This window comes from Tamandua tetradactyla, chromosome 3 (assembly GCF_023851605.1).
Source record: "Tamandua tetradactyla isolate mTamTet1 chromosome 3, mTamTet1.pri, whole genome shotgun sequence".
NCBI classification, from domain to species: domain Eukaryota; kingdom Metazoa; phylum Chordata; class Mammalia; order Pilosa; family Myrmecophagidae; genus Tamandua; species Tamandua tetradactyla.
This window is the reverse complement of record NC_135329.1, coordinates 200493727-200501168: the sequence shown is the minus strand read 5'-3', so window position 1 is coordinate 200501168 and position 7442 is coordinate 200493727. Positions and strand designations below refer to the sequence as shown.

The following is a 7442-nucleotide window of genomic DNA, read 5'->3' as shown; positions in this document are numbered from 1 at the left end:
ACAAGAAAATGTTTCCCTTTCTTCCTTCCTTCCTTCCTTCTATCCTTCCTTCCTTCTCTCTGTCTTTCCTTTAAAAAAAAAAAAAAAAAAAGGTAGTTTCTAGTTAAGACGTTTATTCACCACTACAAAAGTTCATCATGCACATTCTGCCCAGTCAACACCGATGGAGGTAATAATATCAACAATTTCGGAAATTTTCTGAAAAAAGACAAACCCATGAGCTATGTAAGAAATGATGAAGCATAACATATTTAATGTGAAATGACTCTTATTTGGATTTTATACCCTTAATTTTTCAAGCCCTTGGGCCACAAATTGATTTCTTTTTCCATTCAAAATTAACTTCTCAGTCGATTCTGCAAGGATTTGTAAAATCTGTCGTAATTATTTCAAAGGTCAGAATGGTATAATCCAGAGATGAAATACAAATCAGAAGTATGTCTTATTTCATGGGGGCTGGCTGAACATTATGGGTCCCTCCTGGAGAGGAGACCTTCCAGTCACATCAGCACAGCCTAAGCAAGCTGAAAGACAAAGTCAGACACTGTAAAGATTCTCTTGGGATGATGACTAACAAAATGCCCTCTAGAGCTGAAACCAATAAGTTTTTAGATTAGAATTTTATCTCATTCTAAAAATTTTTTCATATAGTCTATTTTAAATTTACTCTAAAAAAGGTGTTATAAAAAGTGGGTAGTTCAACTATAGTAATAAAAGTCAAATATATACCTAGCTATATATATATATATATATATATATATATATATATTTAGATTGCAACAATAATCTGATATGTAAAGATCTTAGAAGTTTTCACTCATTCTGACAATAAGAAAAATACTGAGCAAACTGAAAATAAAAGGCACATCTTGGATCCAACAGAAAACTGATGCCACAGGTCAAATCGCCACCCCAAATTCTGGAAAGATCAATAAATACAGAGAATCACAGCTGAATTTAACTCACCAGGAGCTAAATACTTTGGAACCATTAATTGATAGGAACACCTAAATGGTAATTGGAAGAATTGCTGGAAGCTGAGTTTGGACTAACTTGAGTCTGAAAAACTTCTCGGGACCAAAATCACTGGGAGACCCCACACTTGTGTGGATTTCATAGCCAGTGACCCTACCAGGTTCTCACAGTGAAGAACCAAGAGAAATCATCTCATTTCTTTGGCAGGGGAAAGGGAAGTTAACCATTTTCAAATACACCCAGTTCATTCTTCATAACAAACTCTCCAATGAAAAAGACTTTACCAGAGCCTTATCGCACACAGGAGGAAGGGCAGTTACCCAACTCCAGCCTCCTCTAACCTGCCCTTCTCAGGCTAAGGAAAAATTTAAAAATAAGAAATACTTGTGAAACCGAGGGATATCAACCCAATTAAAGACTGGGCCTGTGACCATAGGATGTCTCCCCTCCCCACTCTTGAGTTTCAGGAGCTCGGGGCCCAGAGGCTGTATTTGAGGTGGTGGGTGCACCAGCATGTGCCACTGTTCCAGCGCTGGTTTTGACGGCCACATTACCATTTTCTCACCTGAGGGCCACCTCTACCAAGTAGAATATGCTTTCAGGGCCATTAACCAGGCTGGCCTTATATCAGTAGCTGTCAGAGGAAAAGACTGTGCAGTAATTGTCACTCAGAAGAAAGTACCTGAAAATTATTGGACTCCAGCACAGTGACTCACTTATTCAAGATAGCCAGAAACATTGGCTGTGTGATGGCAGAATGACAGCTGACGACAGATCCCAGGTACAGAGGGCACGCTACGAGGCAGCTAATTGGATATACAAGTACGGCTGTGAGAGTCCTGTGGGCATGCGGTATAAGTGAATTGCAGATATTTCTCAGGTCTACACACAGAATGCTGAAGTGAGGCCTCTTGGTTGCTGTATGATTTTAATTGGCACAGATGAAGAGGTCCTCAGGTGTACAAGTGTGATCCTGTGGGTTGAAAGCCACTGCGGCAGGAGTTAGACTGCGTCAACCAACTTCCATGAAAAAGAAATTTGATTGGACATACGAACAGACAGTGGAAACTGCAATTACATGCCTGTCTACTGTTCTGTCAATTGATCTCAAACCTCCAGAAATACAAGTTGGAGTAGTTATAGTTGAAAATCCTAAATTCAGGATTCTTACAAAAGCAGAGATTGATGTGCATCTTGTTGCTCTAGTAGAGAGGGACTTGAGACGCTAACATTGTAATTCATTTAACGAATCCGTGATGCCACTTGCCTATGTGTTTGGTTAAAAACAAACGAACATTTGGGAGGCCCCTGGATGGAAAACAGAACCTCCCCCACTCCTCTTAACCCTGAAGTGATCAGGACTCTGTATAAATAAAACCAGTGCTTTTGGGGAAAAAATGGATCAAAGACCTAGATATAATAGCCAGTACCATAAAACTCCTAGAAGTATAAATAGGGAAACAGCTTCAAGACCTAGTAATAAGAGGTAGCTTTTTAGACCATACACCCAAAGCACAAGCGATGAAAGAAAAAAATATATAATTGGGAACTCCTCAAAACCAAACGCTTCTGTGCCCCAAAAGACATTGTCAAGAAGGTGAAGAGGCAGCCAACTCAATGGGAGAAAATATTTGGAAACCATATGTTTTGATTGCTAAAGCTGCTGGAATGCAATATACCAGAAATGAAATGGCTCTTTGAAAAAAGGGAATTTATTAATTTGCGAGCTTACAGTTCTAAGGCCATAAAAATGTCCAAACTAAGGCATCCAGGAAAAAATACCTAGACTCAAAAGAAGCCAATGGATTCAAAACAGCTCTGTCAGCTGGGAAGGCATGTGACTGGCATCTGTTGGTCCTTTGGCTTCTGGTTTAAACAGCTTCCCCAGGTAATTATCTTTCTGTATCTCCAAATGTCTGGGTCTCATGTTGTCTGTGTCACTTCTGCTAGTTTCTGCTGGCTCTCTAAGCTTGTGGCATCTCCTAGGGTTCTAAATTTCCAAACAGCTGTGTCTCTGCAGGCTCTGAAGTTTTTTCCAAAATGGCTCATCTTTTAAAGGACTCCAGTAAACTAATCAAGACCCACCTTGAATTGCGTGTGTTTTACATCTCCATCAAAATAATCTTTTCAAAGTTTCCCACCCTAATCAATATGTCTGGCCCCACAAGATTGGATCAGGATTAAAACACGGCTTTTGTGGGATATACAATAGTTTCAAACTGGCATGCCATATATCTGATAAGGATATGAGATCTAATATATATAAAGAAATCATACAACTCAACAAAAAAAGAGCAAATAACTCAATTATATAATGTGCAAAAGATATGAATAGACATTTTTCCAAAGAGGAAATGCAAATGGCTAGAAAGCACATAAAAAGATGTTCATCTTCATTAGCTATAAGGGAAAGGCAAGTTAAAACCACAGTGAGATATCACCTCACACCTATAAGAATGGCTACCATAAACAAGCAAGAAACTACAAATGTTGGAGAGGATGTGGAGAAATTGGAACACTTATCCACTGCTGATGGGAACATATAATGTTACAGGCACTGTGGAAGACAGTTTGGTGGTTCCTCAGAAAACTAAATATTGAGTTGCCCTAAGACCCTACTAGCCACTAGGTGGTATATACACATATATATACAGAAGAGCTGAAAGCAGTGTCATGAACAGACATTTGCACACCAATGTTCATTATTTATAATTGCCAAAAGTAGCAGCATTATTTATGATTACAAAAAGTGGAAACAATCCAAGTGCCTATCAACAGATGATTGGATAAACAAAATGTGGTGTATATATATACACACACACACACACACACACACACAATGAAATATTATGCAGCAGTAAAAAAGAAATGAGGTCCTGGAACATACAACAATGTGAATGAATCTTGAGGACATAGTGCTAAGTGAAATAAGCAAGACACAAAAGAATAGATACTGTATGATTTCACTAATATGAACCCCCTAGAAAATAAAAACTCAGAGTGTTAAAATGTAGAATATTGGGGACCTAGGGATAGATAGAAGTTAGAGAAGGGGAATGGTTACCTAAAATAAACAGACTTATTAATGACATTGAACTTAAATGTATGTGAATGGATAGAGGTGATGGCAGTTCGTTAGTGGGATTATAAGTAATAGTGCTATATTGAAAGTAAATACGATTAAAAGAGGTTGTTTAAAACCATGTATCTCACCAACGGCACTATGAATGTAAATAATTTGTTGCATGACGTATTTCAAAGGTATGACACTTGAACAAGGGGTTAATAGTAGAGGGGTGTTCTAGTTTGCTAGCTGACGGAATGTGATATACCAGAAACAGAATGCCTTTCTAAAAGGGGAATTTATTAAGTTGCAAGTTTACAGTTCTAAGCCTGTGAAAATGTCCAAATTAAATCAAGGCTATAGAAATGTCCAAATTAAGGCACAATCAAAAGGTTATCTTCACTCAAAAAGGGCAATGAAGTTCAGAGTTTCTCTCTCTGCTGGAAAGGCACATGGCAAACATGGAGATGTCTGCTAGCCTTCTCTCCAGGCTTCTTGTTTCATGAAGTTCTCCCTGGGGCATTTTCCTTCTTCATCCCAAGAGGCGTGTGGCTGTGTGGGCTCTTGTTGATCCTCTGGTTCTCCCGTGGCTTTCTCATGGCTCAGTTGCTCTCTCCAAAATGCTTCCTCTTTTTAGGATTTCAGTAAACTAATGAAGACCCACCTGGAATGGGTGGAGTCACATCTCCATCTAATTAAAAAGTTAATACCCACAATTGGGTGTGTCACATATCCATGGAGAAAATAACCTAAACAAAAGACTCCAACTTACATTATTGAATAGAGATTAAAAGAAACCCTTGCTCCCACCAGATTGGATCAGATTAAAACATGACTTTTCTAGGGTACATAATCCTTTCAAACAGCACAAGGCGTATATGGGGAAAACTACCTATGGCATGCTAGAGACTATATTTAACAGCAATACCTCACTAGTATGGCAACAATTCTAGAGGTAAATAATTGGGGAGTCGATTAAGAGTTAAGGGGAGTTTGGGGTTTTCTCTTTGGTGTGGTTGTATGTCTTTTATTTTCCTCTTCGGAGCAATGAAAATTGTCTAAAATTGAGAGTGACGATGATTGTACAACTAAGTGATGAATAAGTTCATGTGTTAAGTTGGTCAAGTTATGATGTCCATAATGTAGATGAGAGGATGCAAAAGCCTGTAAGACCTGCTCACTGGCCACAGGAATATCCAGAGGGCACACCTTTTACCAAGACTGTGAATAATAGAAGCACACAAAATATCACCACAGGATATGGTTACTCAAATGCTTATAAGAAGCTCTTGATGAGAATGTTTTTGACACTTTGTATCAGAGTTCTGTGACATTAAAAGTTATCATGATATTGGCTGGTTGTTCCTAAATATGCTGGATACAGTTGTAATAAAAAGGAATGAGCTCAAAGCTTCTGATTCCCAACTAAAGCACCACATGAAGGACATGAAAATTTCTAAAAGTGCCCTAAAAGAAAATCTTATTTCTTGTCACCAGAGACTTGAGATCTCTGAAAACCAGACCCAGAGTTTCATTGTACAAGCAGCTAAAGTACAACATAATTAAATTCCTAATCCTGCAGGGTGTCTGTTGTTAAAGTGAGGACACTGATTGGGAAGAAATGGGTTCCTGAAAATTGGGATGGGGACATATGGTTGATAATGATGCCCATGGGGACACTGAAACCCTAGACTTCACTGAGTCTTTGCCAGATAAACCTGCCCAACTATTTTACTTCTAGGTACCCCATGATCTACTAGCCAAAGGCATACTTCTCTGCAAGTCCAACTATTTTGATCACTATTTTGAGTCGGCTATCCATTGTGGCAGCCGCACCCTCCTGTCTTTGGTGATTGAGTGCTACCACTCGGCTTCAATCAACCCGTGATCCAATCATCCCCACTGAAGAATCAAAGTTCAATGACAGCAGTTCGCACAGTAATATCTGTCCTTCAGAGACAAGCAACTATACAGCACTTCAGGAATGATGCAGTTAGTCTCACAGTTTTTTCCTTCACAGTCTAGTTCTAACATTTCAACCTCAGGCAATGTTGGCCACCTTTTGGTACATGTTTCAGTTGGCTACTCAGGGAAAGCGTAAGAGCCCTCAAGCTACAACATTCAATCCAGAATCTCTGCTTACTGGACCCATATCAATAAATACAGCCTGATCCAACTTTATATTCCCTCCACCATTATCCCACCCCTTCAAAATCCATTCTCACACTTTTTGCCTTGCCTTTTGGGGCCTGTTGGGACTTCAGTTTAGGTGTGGTGGGGTATGGGTCACAAGAAGAATTAGAAGTATCTTGCAAGCCAGCTACCTCAGAGCATTCCATTGCAGTTTCATCTGGTAAAACAGGATTAATCTCTTCAGAGGAGTGAGAGTGTCTCCTCAGGGGAAACAGGTTTACCAAGCACAGCAGGATCAGTCTCTTCAAGTGGGGTTGCATAGTTGATTCCTCAGGGTATTACAAAAGGAAGAGTGCTCCTACCAGGGTACTGTAAGGAAAAGATAAATTTGTAGAGTGTTCTGTTCAACTGATGTTGCCATTACACCACCTTGGTAAGAAATAGTTGAAATGTGCTCTCTAGCTGGGAGGACTTGCTATCCTCTCGGAAGGAGGTGTACTTTGATAAAGATATCCAGGTCCCAGGAAGCTCCTCTCAGTTCCTAGCCAGTTCCCAGAGGATCCAACTGGGCCTGGTCATGTAAGCTCATTGGAATTTGGGCCCTATTGTGTGAAGATGTCATAAATACTGCGTGCAAGCAGTTAGAGAGAGAGAGAGGAGAATCTTATGAGAAAGAAGAGTGAGGAGAATCTTGTAAGAAGGAGAGAGCACCTCATTGGAGTCTTGTCCAAGAGGAGAATGCCTTGCTGTGGATTTTTACTAGGGAGACTCTGAATGCTGTTTCCAAGATTACTGTGGATTTTTGCTAATGGGGCTTGGAGTGCTGCTTCTGAGACTTTCCAGTGCTTCTCTTCGGGTGTTGGTGCCATTGTATCTGGTGATATAACTATGCCTTATTTTCAAAAGCTCTTTTAATTACTTTCTTTTAATTATTTTATTTAATTGCTTTCCTAATGAAATCTGTTTTTGTATCACTGAAGTCTGTGTTGTCCACAAATCCGAACCTACAAATTTAAATGGCCACAAATGTCACATTGTGTTTAGTGTGACAGATACACAGCAATGATTCCACTGAACTGGAAGTTAAGACTTCTACCTGGACATTTGGCTCCTCATGACTCTGAATCAATAGGCAATGAAGTACTGGCTGGGATGACTGATTCTGGTTATCAAGAGGAAATAGACCACTACTACACAATAGTCAGAAAGAAGAGTTTTATGGAATACAGGAGATCCCCTAGGGTGTCTCTTAGTACCACCAGGCCCTGTG

General features: G+C 39.6%; 1 pseudogene; it reads left to right on the top strand.

Moving 5' to 3' along the window:
- The first annotated feature begins 1488 nt into the window (after positions 1-1488).
- LOC143675885 (proteasome subunit alpha type-6 pseudogene) lies at positions 1489-2204 on the top strand (annotated as a pseudogene).
- Positions 2205-7442: the final 5238 nt, after the last annotated feature.